The sequence below is a fragment of the Triturus cristatus genome, chromosome 9, assembly GCF_964204655.1.
Source record: "Triturus cristatus chromosome 9, aTriCri1.1, whole genome shotgun sequence".
Taxonomy (NCBI): Eukaryota; Metazoa; Chordata; class Amphibia; order Caudata; family Salamandridae; genus Triturus; species Triturus cristatus.
This window is the reverse complement of record NC_140592.1, coordinates 693,248,256-693,261,692: the sequence shown is the minus strand read 5'-3', so window position 1 is coordinate 693,261,692 and position 13,437 is coordinate 693,248,256. Positions and strand designations below refer to the sequence as shown.

Genomic DNA, 13,437 nt, shown 5'->3' with positions numbered 1-13,437 from the left:
GAACATTCGTTTCAAGCCGCAGATAAAATATTACGAGAACGAAGGGGTTACCACCTCCTCGATTCCATGGATGAGCAAGAATTAGCCAGATCAGCCGTTCACTGGATTGACAGTCCTGAAAAATACGGTGATGAGACCGTAGCACACACGTTTTTTAATCTCAGTGCAGATGAACAACGTTTAGCTGGAATATATATGATTCAGCAACTCCTCATATTATATAAGAGCCAACATGCTGACCCTGGTCCTTTACCTGATATATTAACGGAACTACTCACGAACAGATGGAGAGGTTCTAGTAACAAGCTAATTAAAGAGATATTAGTGTCACGTAAGCAGTATGTCCTTTTTGTAAGTCCGGATTCTCTCTCGCTGCCCCGCAGAGAAAGAGCGCCGTACTATATGGATAGACAAAATCCTTTACGAGAAGTGCACCCAATAAAAGGCGAAGACAATGAGTTTCACCGTGTATTTGTTTACACACCCATATCAAAAATGGAATTATTGGAAATGAAGAAAGTAGTACCTAGTCATGACAAAGACCCAGCGGGTTTCCACCGAGAAATTAAAGACATGTTACTGATGGGAGAGTACACCTTTCCTGATATTATGACGATATTAAAGGTGCTTTTGCCTGCTGGCATTTATGAAAAACTGAAAGAAAAAGAGTGGGAAGTGGGAGACCAAAAGATAGACTGGACAGCATTAGCAGAGGAAGAAAGGGGCCGAACTGCAGGTTCAGGGCTCGGGGATAAAGTTAAACTGTTACCAGGTTTACTAGTACAGGTACTGCCACGTTTATTAACTACAAAAAAGGAAGATTGGGGTGCAATCACAGCCTGCAAACAAAAGCAAGATGAAGACACAAGCGATTATTATGCTCGATTTGAAAAATGTTTTGGTATAAATAGTGGTATAAAAGCAAGTAGTGACTCATATCCACATTTATTTGTGACAAAATTAGTGGAAAATGCATTGCTTCCAGTAAAGAATAGAATATTGAAATTCGAGAGTACCTGGCAAAGTAACACTCCGTCGCAAATGCTACAAATGTTACAGTATCATCACAATAGAATTAGGGATGAACAAGAACACGAGCATAGACGCATGAAGGATACAAAAATGAAAATGCTAGTTTCTCAGACAGTACCAGCAGATGGTCACAAAAAGGGTGTGACACATTCTGGTGATTCTGCAGTTCCTGTAAAAGGAACCTGCAATTACTGTAAACAACTAGGCCATTATGTACACGATTGTCCAGTCCTGAAACGTAATATAGCTACAGGTATTGCAAAAGAGAGACCACGATTAGTTAGACACGATCAGAATGAACAAGGAACTATGCAGCATGGACAGTCCATGCCAGTTCAGCAACAGTCCATGCCAGCCTCACAGCAACCCATACAGTTTGTGCCAGCTGCACCACCGTTGCCTGCTACTGCCACACAAACCACAACACGACAAATGTATCAGACTGCACAGTATGAATACCCTGAGTATCAGCGTTACGCATGAACCAGCCTAGAGAGGGAAGTTGACTTACCGCTTATCGAGATTCCTGTAGATCAAGAAGGACCTTATGTACATAGTGAATTATTAGGTCAAGATAGAAAATTCTTACTCGATACAGGGGCAAGTCGAACAACCATAAAACGTAGTGAAGTTCCAGGGGCACCCCTCTCAGGCTCTCAAAATGTTTCCCTTGGTTTTTCAGGAAAACCTATTGTTAATGAAGTATCACAGCCTCTACCACTTACGATAGGACCTTTGACACGAACTACAGATTTATTGCTTACTAAATCATGCCCAGAAAATCTGTTAGGAATTAAAACTCTGAAAGCACTAGGAGCCATAATATGTTGTTCTCCGGAAGGAGTAAGGTTGTTTTTACGTGATTTTAAAGGTCACTATGCGTCTAGAGACATGGATCCCCGACTACAGACTTTACCAGTACATCTATGGGCACAAGGCCCTACGGATGTTGGCTGCATGAACATTACACCCTATCGAGTCACATTGAAAGCAGGAGTGGTACTACCACGAATGCGACAATACAAGTTACCGCATGATGCTGTAGTGGCTTTGCTGAAAATCATTGATGAGCTGATTGTCCAGGGAGTAGTTGTAGAAACAGACTCCAATGTATGTAATTCACCGATAATTCCGATTCTTAAACGAACTGATCCTACTGCCCCACCAGTGTACCGATTGGTTATTGATTTGCGTGAACTAAACAAGTGCATTGTACCACAATTCCCTGTGGTCCCTGATATATCATCATTGTTGACAGCAATTGATTCCGAAGCAACATTCTTTACTGTAATTGACCTCAAGAATGCCTTTTTCAGCGTCCCAATAGATCCGGAAAGCCAATATTTGTTCGGATTCAGTTTAAATGGGCGCAGCTTTAAATTCTCACGCGCTCCCCAAGGATTCACAGAAAGCCCCAGCATCTACAGCCAAGCACTGAAACGAGAACTTGACAGTATCCACATGCCAGTCAATACTGCACTGCTTCAATATGTCGATGATCTGCTGATCACCGCAAGAAGCGAGCCAGAATGTGAAAAGGCTTCTCTGACAGTTTTACATTTTCTAGCCGACAAGGGGCACAAGGTGTCTCCTTCTAAGCTGCAATTCTGTGTCCAGCGAGTTATTTATCTTGGTCACTCGCTGTCCAAGGAGGGAAGGCAGCTTACACCAGATCGCATCCAGTTAATTGCTAACATGTCAATACCCCAGACACAAAAGGAGGTGCGAGCTTTCATAGGCCTCACTTCATATTGTAGGCAGTGGATCCCTCAGTACGCATTTCTAGCAAAACCACTCATTCAGTTAACCACACAGGAGGCAGCCACATCGACTGTTCTCCCTTGGACTCAGGAACATACACAAGCTTTTGAAAGCCTAAAGGAAGCTTTATGTCAAGCACCTGTTTTAGCAACACCATGTTATAGCAAACATTTTACACTCTTCGTTACAGAACGCGAAGGTACTGCCTTGTCAGTACTCACTCAGGATCAAGCAGGATCACGCAAACCATGTGCTTATTTTTCCAGTACATTAGATCCCGTAGCTCAGGCTTTGCCTGCATGCCTGAAATCAGTGGCAGCGACAGCTTTAGCAATCAGACAAAGCGATGCCATAGTATTAGGACACCCATTGACAGTACAAGTACCACATGCAGTAGAGGTTCTTGTGAACCGAACACAAACACAACACTTGACCATAGCAAGACTTACCGGTTATGAACTGACATTGTTTCAACCACACATAGAGATCCGACGGTGTAATACATTGAATCCTGCTACACTATTACCTGTAATTGGAACAGACCCACTAGCTCATGATTGTGTTGAAATCATTGAAATAAAGACGAAACCTAGACAAGACTTGACAGACGTTCCATTGTTAGATCCAGACCTGACGTTGTATGTAGACGGATCATGCATGAGAACAAGTGCAGGAGATTTAGTGGCCGCGTATGCAGTCACAACAGACACTGAAGTTATTGAGACAAATTGTATAGATACTTTGTCAGCCCAAGCAGCAGAACTTATTGCTCTAACACAAGCCTGTATTCAAGCCACAAATAAGAAAGTTAATGTATACACTGACTCACGTTATGCATTCGGAGTTGTACACGACTTCGGCGTGCTGTGGCGAGAGAGAGGTTATTTAACTTCCCATGGTGCCCACATTCAGCACGGAACCCTCATTCATGCCCTGTTAGATGCAATACATCTACCCACTGCTATATCAATTATGAAATGTAAAGCACACACGAAGGTTACTGATATCATTTCTCAAGGCAATGATTTAGCTGACAGAACAGCTAAACAGACTGCTCAGAACCGCACATTAGACATGACAGAGCAAATGGTTCAGACACCAACACAGTGTATGACAATTAAGGATCCCGCACTTGACGTAATTGACATACAGACACATGCCACAGCAGAAGAAATAAAGAAGTGGACTGAACTAGGAGGGATCCAGACAGATCAAGGATGGATGACGAAGGAGAAATCTGTATGGTTTCTCCCTGATTCCATGGTTCAAGCCATTATAGCTACAGTTCACAGTCCAGCACATTTAGGAGAGAAGGCTATGCTAGACAGCATTCAGCACATTTGGTTCAACAAACATTTACGAGCAGCAGCTAAACAAAAAGTTCGTACCTGTATGATATGTTGTCAGTTTAATCCAGGAAAGAGTGTTCCCGTAGAGCAGGGGGGATTTCAGCCTCCTGACCATCCTTTTGAAGTCCTCCAGATGGATTATATTCAGATGGAACGTTGTCGAGGATTCAAATATGTTCTCGTAGTTGTCTGCGCTCTCTCCCGTTGGACAGAGGCGTATCCCGTATCAGATTACACTGCCCCGACTACTGCCAAGCAGCTAGTTCGAGAATTCTTCCCACAGTACGGTTTACCACGTGTTGTATATTCAGATAACGGCCAGCCTTTCTCATCCGAATTAATGAAACATGTCTCACTTTTGTTGGGATATCAGTGGAAATTCCACTGTGTCCGACACCCCGAGGCAGCAGGTCTCGTGGAACGACATAATCAACTTTTAAAAATCAGATTGTCTAAAATATGTCAGGAAAAAGGTGTGGACTGGATAGTAGCCTTACCAGTTGCGCTATTTTACATGAGGATGGTAGCACACTCTCGAACAGGGCTATCCCCTTATGAGGTGATCTTTGGTAGACCACCGAATATGTGGGGGACGCCTATACCCCGTAAAATAACTGATGTTGACTGTAATATGCTGACAGATTACCTGGCTTCCTTGATGTCTGCACTACAATCTTGTCGTTCACAGGTAGTCGCAGCTTTTCCCGACAACACCGAGGTGAAACCTCATGACGTAATTCCCGGCGATTATGTTCTCGTCAGGAATTTCGATCGGAAAACCCAACTGGAGCCAAGGTGGAGGCTTCCTAAGTTGGTCCTGCTGACGACCAGAACAGCTGTGAAGATCGAAGGGAGAAAAGGCTGGGTGCATTCCAGCCATATCAAGAAATTTCATGGACTTCCTCCTGACACAAACAGTACTCCCCGTGTGTCTTCCCCCATTGACTCAAAGCTACCTTTGGCTGAGGCCAGTAGCACCGAACTCTATAAGCAGAAACTCAGGTCCAGATCCAAACTGTCGGACGATTTGATTGTTTAAGTCCTCTCCAAGGTGAAGCGGTTGAATCTGTCCCGACATGTATCCCTTAGGTCTGAATCACGTAGAGTCCAGAATCATAATGAAACGACATGCTTATTGTAAATTACTGCGTAGCCACTGTATTGTGACTTTATTAATTTTGTTTTCCTTGAGTTTTTTAATAGTTACTGCAAGCATATTGTTGCATATGTATTATCCTGTTTCTAAACGTGCTTTCAATATAACTGATGAACATTCTTTTAGTGAATTACCCCCACATGAGTTGTCCTATAGACTTGCGCTGCGCAACAACACCTTCATTAGTATGTTACATCATTCCCATCAGACTAGTAATGCCACCAATTGTTGGGTGTGTGGCCGACTCCCTCCCTATCAGAATAACAAAGGAGTTCTGCCTTTCTTTCCACATCCGTTCACACACAATGGCTCCTGTGGAGCATGGTTTAGTTTATTAAATTCCATAGACCCAGACACAGCAGTTTATCAACAACATTGGATATGGGGAAATCTGAATCTAGTTTTATTCAAAGTCTGTCACCCTAATAAGGAGGGTCACCCCAGTAGAACAGGAACTGAATTAGAAAATGAAGTGTATAAATTAGGTAATTTTACGCCTAATCTTATGATTTTGAATGTCAAATCCGAAGTTGAACTAATTCTGCCCACTATGTCAGTATTTCCAGTTAAGGGTGAATTATGTGTAAGAAAAGTTGGTTCCATACATATGGGCCATAGCCAATGCGTTACTACAGTAGAATATAGTGATCAAGGTAAATCTTCATTTAGAGCTTCTAGCCATTCTTACTTTATATGTGGTCAGACGGCATATATGCGTCTGCCTCTAGATTGGGATGGTACCTGTTACATAGCATTCCTTTTGCCACCTGTTTTCCTAGCTCCCCCTGATTATTATCGAAATGTTCATTTAGTACACAATAGAGAGCGAAGAGATCTCCCAGTTGTCGATTATACTGAGACGGCATGGGACAAGTATGTAGATTTCAATAAAGGTATCTTTCCCTATATAGGTACAATATCAAATAGTAAGCTGATACGCAGACTCACCAAGACTCTTGAAGCTGTAGTAAACGAGACTATAGCCGCCCTAGGCAATCTGACAGAGGAACAATCAGTGATGAGAATTGTTGTTCTCCAGAATCGTCTTGTCCTTGACGTCATCCTGGCCGATAGGGGCGGAGCTTGCAGGGTCATCGGATCCAGCTGCTGCATATTCATACCAGAAAATTCGCCATCTGTATATAAAGCTATAACACGCCTTCATAAGATTGTAAGCCAGATACACGAAAATCCAGGCACTTGGACGTGGTCCGGGTGGTTTTGGAGTGTGATATCAGCCTGGGGATGGAGAGTTCTATCCTTCCTAGGTATTGGCCTTCTTATGCTCTTCAGTTGTTGTTTATGCCTGCAATGTGGACCAGCGATTTGTGGTCTGTGTGCCACATCATGCATTCCATATCACAGTTCTCGTTCAAAATGCCGGAAGAAGAAGGAAGAAGAAATGATGCTCCATGAGCAAAGCGATGGAATGATGAAGATTGATATCTCTTGAAGGGCAAGTAGGGGACAAGGAGGGAATGTGGAAATGTGGATTTTCCTGATCAGTTATGTCCCCTATCTTGGACCCCAACGGTTCTATATGCATGTTACAAGTACATGTATGTTCCCTCCAGTTCCAGTTTCTAAGACGCAAACATATGTGTGTCTACCGTCAACATGTTCTCTGTCAGATCCGCCATCAATGGGCTGGATATTCGATTCCTAAGCATGAAAGGCCACCGACTTTATATGGCTAAGTTACTCCATTTTTACAGTTCAGGCAAGTAGGCCCGATTCTGTCCTGAAGCCTTTCCCTGCTCTCTGTCTTTGACAGCTTCAGCTTGAGCTCGCATCTGTATCCATGAACTTTGTCCTACTCCCTGTGCAGCTAACGGTGCCTGCCTCGGCCAGTTTTCGCCTGCCTGCCAAGAAGCTGTATTTCACCTTCGAATTATCTATTTTGCTCTTCAGCCGATGCATTCCTGTCTAGTGATTTAGGTAAACATTTCCTTTAGCTCACAAGCAAAGGACTCAGCCTTTCCGTCCTCCTGCAAGTGATTCATAGCCCTGCTGCCATGGAAAATTTTCTGCCCCTCGCATCTCATATAGACACTTAGACACTTGTACACGCACATACAGTTAGTATAGAATAGATTCTGTCCGAGAGTCCTTCCTTGTGGATAACATAGTTCTCTAAAACATAGGATGTTAGATATGATTTGGGATTAGGTTGACTTGACCCCTCAGACTTCTCGTCTCCACATGTAGAGCTAAATGTCAAGTCCCCTTCACCCCCTAGTTGCACGTCAATCACACGTCATGCTGCTGCGCACGCATCTATGTTAAGTATTATCGTATAGATCCACCTATGTAAGATAATCAGAGCCAATCATGTTTCTTTTTGCTCCTTATTACGCCTAGTTTCGATTACGTGTCACTATGTTAATTTATCTTATCAATTGTTACGCCTTTTTGCATTCGTTTCATTGTAAATGTATAACCTATAAAAGTTACTTCTTGTCAATAAAGTATTGTACTTCACTTCCTGAACCTTCTTGGTGACGGAACCTGAAGGCCGCGACTCGAGTCGGCCATTTTGAGTGGAATAAAGCCCATTTAGAAAACCTCTTATACCACGGATTCTGCCTCTTGTTATTTTGAGCTATTTTATTTTATTTCAAGATCCCGTATGAAATTCAGTCCGGTAAAGAAGATTTTATTTACCACAGTACTGCTATTCTGGGTCGAGATGATAGTCCTACTGAATTTGCTGAGCTAAAAGGAACAACATGTAAAGTTGGTATGGGTGATGATTCCTCAATCCATTCACATGTCAAATAGGATGTCCCCCTTATACACTCCACCTCTCCATAAGACCCACTTCTAGAATATAGGAGCTAGGGTAGTAAATCTTTAGATCCTCTACTGCTGAAAAAGCTCTGCAGCCATGCTTAGTTGGAATGTATTTGGTATAAAATCAAAGTTGACTGACAAGGATTAGTGAATTTCGATAGATTCTTTGGAAGTTTGGATGTTCCAAGAAATGTGGGCTACTTGCGAGGCATATAGATTAGGCATATAAATTGTTAAGTGATTGCTAAAAAATAAATTGTGGGCCTGCCACTGGGTGGCCCAAGCACATGGGTTAAGATGTCTGTCTTGCACCGTAAAACAAATTCCCACTGAGTCCCCCTACAGTTAGCCCTAAGGGTTTGCCCCAATAATCGGACAACCATCCTCCTAATTAATGTATATAATAGAAGTAGACCCTATTCTCTGAAGTCAGTAATACTAAACTATATATCCTTCAAGCTTTCATCGTTACTTATAGAGATAGCCAAGGAGGAAAATAATTACTGGTGTATCTCAGATTTTTGAGCACCCTCAAGAAAGAATCCTTCTTATTTTGACTTGCAATTAGTTGACATTTCCTTATCCTTTGAGGTTTGGGCTCGTTACAGACATAGCCCTTCAGACAGCATGGCGGCTCCTAGCTTTAAGAGAGGATCCTATGGAAGTAATGTTGATTATATACTGCTTGATATGTCTTTATGGTATGCGATGAAGGACATGAAGGTATTAACTAGACGCAATATGGATCATGACCCTCTAGCTTTATACTTAAATTGTTCTCTAATCCCTGATCTATTAAAGGGGAGCAGACCGATAATAGACCCTTTAGTTGTCTGTAATAACCATAAACATGTAAAATGGACCAGCATTAGTAGCTACATAACTGCCATGAGCTCTATCTATGAAGTAATTAGGAAGAAGCTGGAATTTGCCAGTGCTAATCCAGAAACCTGTGTTCTTATTACAAGTATATGAACTACTATTTTTAGAGCTAAAATAATTCTTTGAAAAGAATGCAGGGGTTGCTAGAGTCCAAAAGAAGGACCATGAATGGTTTAATAAGGACTGTAGTTCCAAGAAAAATTGTGTGGAAGAGATGATCTACTTTTCTGGGGGCTTCCTACAACAAGCATTTGCAATGCAATCGGTCTCGCCTTTGGGACCTTATATGTATAGCTATGCAGCACATTAGCCTGGGTGCTGAAACATCTACTGTTCTTTAACATGGAGGGAAAGTAAGCACCAAACTGTATGGGAACACATGGAGAGAAATATTGCCTTTCAGAGAGAAATGGTATAGTCCAAAGCTCTGTTTTTATAATAAAAGCAGGGCCTTCGGTGGTCATATCTCTGAAAATACAAGATTTGAAAAATATATTATTGTCTACGGGTGCTCGTGGAAGACCATTTTTAGGGACTGGAATCTATAGAATGCTAAAGTATTTCTGGTATTTTACTGACCTCTTCTGGTCATTTTCTATCAAGAAAGTTAAATAGAGCCAGTTGCCAGAAAAATTTAATTAAAAAGTCCTTCAGCATGAAGCAATTCTGGTATTTTACTGACCTCTGCTGGTCGTTTTCTATCAAGACAGTTAAATAGAGGCAGTTGAACAGAAAAAAGTCCCTAAGTGGAAGCATAGAAGTCCCAGGGCTGATTTCCAGAACCCACAAAGTACATACACATATATGTATATACTAAAGTACATATACTAATGTATATACAAGAGGTCTTGAATGCTCTACCTAAAAATGGACTAGACACTAGAGTTAAAGAAACAGAAATTTGGGACGATCTTCTTAAAGCTGCTTTAATTACAAACTCAAAATGTTTCTGGCACATAGTTTCCCATGACGGTCACAATAGGCTAATGAGACCAGAAATTAATGTTCAGGCAGATGACTAATCAATCCGCATCGGAGCCCTCTATGGTGACCCCTGGAGCACTGCCAACTATGAACCCTGCCCAGACTCTGCCAGCCATTGAACTGTTTTACTAAGTGCGCCTAGTACTATTTTCTCCATAAATAATGTCAGGAAAGCTCTAGATGCCCAGAAGGTGAGCAAAGCATCTGGCCCGTAAAAAGTTCTGAATGATCTTTTAAAACTGAAGTAGAGAAATAGGTTCATTATATCAATGCTGTATCTAATGCTATAGCTGCTGGCGCTCGAATTCCTGAAACAAGGAAAAGAGCAGTGACTGTTTCCAGTCCATAGAAAGGGGTCGTGTACCGAGCTTGGAAACTATTATCCCATTAGTTTAATAGAGAGCCTCCAAACGACTTTTTGCAGACAGGTACTCGATAAACGTACAACTTGGCCGGTAGAAAAAAAAATCCTTCGCCAGTTCAAGCTGGGTTTGGTGATGGCATCAATACAGTCAATCAAGTCTTCTGATTTCTTCTGATTAAATGAAAGACAATGGACCTTCAAGGGGGCAGTCTTTATGTACCCTTTGTAGATCTTTGTGCAGTTTTCGGCATGGTTCCAAGGACCAAGCTGTGGGAAGTACTCTGAGATTTAGAAGTCCCATCCAATCTGTTGGATGCACTTAGGCGGTTGTATTCTAAAGATTTTACCCAGGTCAGGTGGGGACCTCAGGGTGTACTCGCCCCGATAATTGTGGTGAAGAAAGGGGTTCAACAGGGTGTGTTCTGGCCCCTACATCGTTCCTTATTTTCATCGATGAATCTATAAACTGTGAATTCTTCTCCTTTCTGGCTGGGAAAAGTGTTGGTTTTCCTATTTGCTGATGATACCCTGCTGATATCCAAGACACCGGAAAGGCTTGCAATCCTTACTGAAAAGATTTGTTATTTTGTCCCACCCATGGACTTGAGATAAACACAATTTATGGCAGCTAATACACACAAGACGTTCTGTGGCAAAATAGTCTTAAATGGGAGTCCCTTGGAAAAAAATAATGGATTTTTACTACCTTGGGGTATGGATTTCAGACTCCCACCTATGGTTGGGATAAATAGAAAGAAGTACAGCTCAGGGCGTCATCAGTAAGTTTTCTAGGAGAGCCATTAGGCACTCTGTTTTGCCAGCAATAGAGGCTTATAGAGCCCAGCAGTGAATGCCTATGTATGGTGCTGAGATGTGGGGCTATTGAAATGTGTTTTTTTTTTAGTCCTCATTCACCTCAGGCTTATACCCCAACTTTGCAACTTTACGCCCTCATTTTTCGAGGTTGCCACACGGAAGGGTAAGTTGCTTTCCTTCGGTGAGTATCCAAGAGCAAAGATGGGTGTAATCATAGGACACATTTTTTTGATGTCAGCCAAATGAATTTCCTGCCACACTCCCGTTATTATTAGTGTTCCTACCAACTCATCAGGGGAAACCAAAACTTTTACCTCTTAGCAGTCAAGTCTATGGTATCCATTTTCAATGTGCATTTCACTGAACTGAGCTATTCAGCATAAGTTGAAGGAGAGCACATTATCCACTGCCTACATATTTCCATCTGCGCCAAAAGGATCGAATAAAATAGCAGTTTGTTCCCTCTTTACTCAACTTCACCGGGTCCTCTATAGTCCTAAAGATAATTAAAGAAAGGCTTACCTTGAGGCCTATTCTCAGGGCAGTCCAAAACCATATGGATGTCACAGGCCTTCTCGATCCCACGTATTATACACGCCCCCTTTTCCCATCTTCGATATTTTGCAGGGCATCCAGTATGATCTGTGATGGGAAAAGAGAGTTTCTCCTTAGGCTAAAGTACTCATTGATATTTGGTATTATTCTTTTAACTGCATCCTCTGCAAATTTTCTCCCCACAGCTCCTCTGGTAGTGTGAACTTTTTATCAGCCACATCCATCAACAACCAATATCGTTTTGAGACTTCTTTTCTCTTTAGCATTCCTTTCATTAGAGTTTCCTCCAGTTCATTGGATTCCCCCATCACATGAGTTAAACTCTAGGTCCAGCTTTTCAATTGTAAACATTTGAACCTCGATATAGTCCCTTCTATCATCACATGCTGATCGTTCGATGGTAAAAGCATACCGTCCTGGATAAGTTGACCCAACCTCTGAATACCCTCTCCCTTTATAGGAAGTGGCAATTCATCCTTAACACATTTTGGTGAGCCCCAAAGAATCCCAGATGGGTGCAAATTTACTATGATACACAAGCCTTATAATCTTCTGAATTTGATACCAAAGTTCAGCACTTTGCAGCACCTTAAACCTGACCTTGTAGTACTTGGGATCTCCGAATTCGTACATAAAAAGAGCCTCCCTGCCCCTGATATCCTTTAGCATTCATAGTGCCCATCTCAGAGGTATCAGGCTATTTAACAACATTCTACCGTTCATTAATTGGAAAGCCCATTCATAATATTGCATATCTGGTAGTGACAGACCCCCTTTTTCTCTTCTTCTCCAAAGCTTCCTCCAGGATATCCTTGCATCTTTTTATGCCCAGATAAAGCTATTGATCCTACCTTGCAATCTATTTAACCTCTCCTTCTTAAAACTTACGAGGATTGTGTTGAACAAAAAAATAAATTTGCACCTTGACCAGATTAGTTCTCCCGGAAACAGTAAGCAGCAGATGAGACCAACCCTTATTCAATCGACATGACTCTGTCAGAGCTTTAGCAAAATTTACCTTGGGGATTTTTCTTGGATCTTTCATAATCCTTATACCCAGATATTTCATCTAAACTGTGATTAACCCGATGTCTCTCGGTACGTTCCATACTGTAATTGCAGTTTTGGAAGTGTTAACTATGCAGCCAGCCACCTGGCCAAAATCCAGTGTTAACTGCTCAATAATATGTAGGGCAGCATAAAAATTTGACATATAGACCATAATATCACCGTGTATTGCGAGACCTTGTTTTACCAGTTATTGTAAACAGAAGGGGGAATGGTGCTCTCATTCCTAAGTTTACATGCCGTTGGCTCAATATACAAGTTAAATAATAAAGGCGAGAGTGGGCATCCTTGTCTCGTACCTCCTGGATATTTTAAACACCGATGTAAGCTTAGCATTCACAAGGCTGAAGGATTTTGATAAATCAAGTGTATGACTGCAAAAATTGTCTTCCAGGATATATAAATTTAACATAGTTTGTGGATATGTCTAATTAACTATCAAATGCTTTTGTAGCATCCAAGGTTATGACTGCCAGCGGTACCTTACAGGAAGTGGCCAGATCTATCTAGCCAATGAGGCCATAAGTTAACTCATGCAGTGCTCTACCCATTAAAAAGCTCTTTTGATCTGCATGTAGCAGGCCTTCTATCACTCCATTGACATTCTCTGTCAAGACTTTGGTGGCAAAAATCTTATAGTAACAATTTTGGAGTGATATAGGTCTATATGACTCACA

General features: G+C 41.8%; 1 protein-coding gene and 1 long non-coding RNA gene across 3 annotated transcripts in view; one reads left to right on the top strand and one right to left on the bottom strand.

The window, feature by feature from the left end:
• The window catches only part of LOC146798513 (uncharacterized), a 101,818-nt gene extending 90,037 nt beyond the window's left edge, over nucleotides 1-11,781 (bottom strand). The window contains exon 1 of the long non-coding RNA XR_014968717.1: nucleotides 11,660-11,781. This is a non-coding gene — a long non-coding RNA (uncharacterized LOC146798513). The remainder of the gene's footprint in view (nucleotides 1-11,659) is intronic.
• Nucleotides 1-13,437, top strand: part of YIF1A (Yip1 interacting factor homolog A, membrane trafficking protein) — a 189,319-nt gene that overhangs the window by 138,651 nt on the left and 37,231 nt on the right. The gene's annotated exons all lie outside the window — the stretch shown is intronic.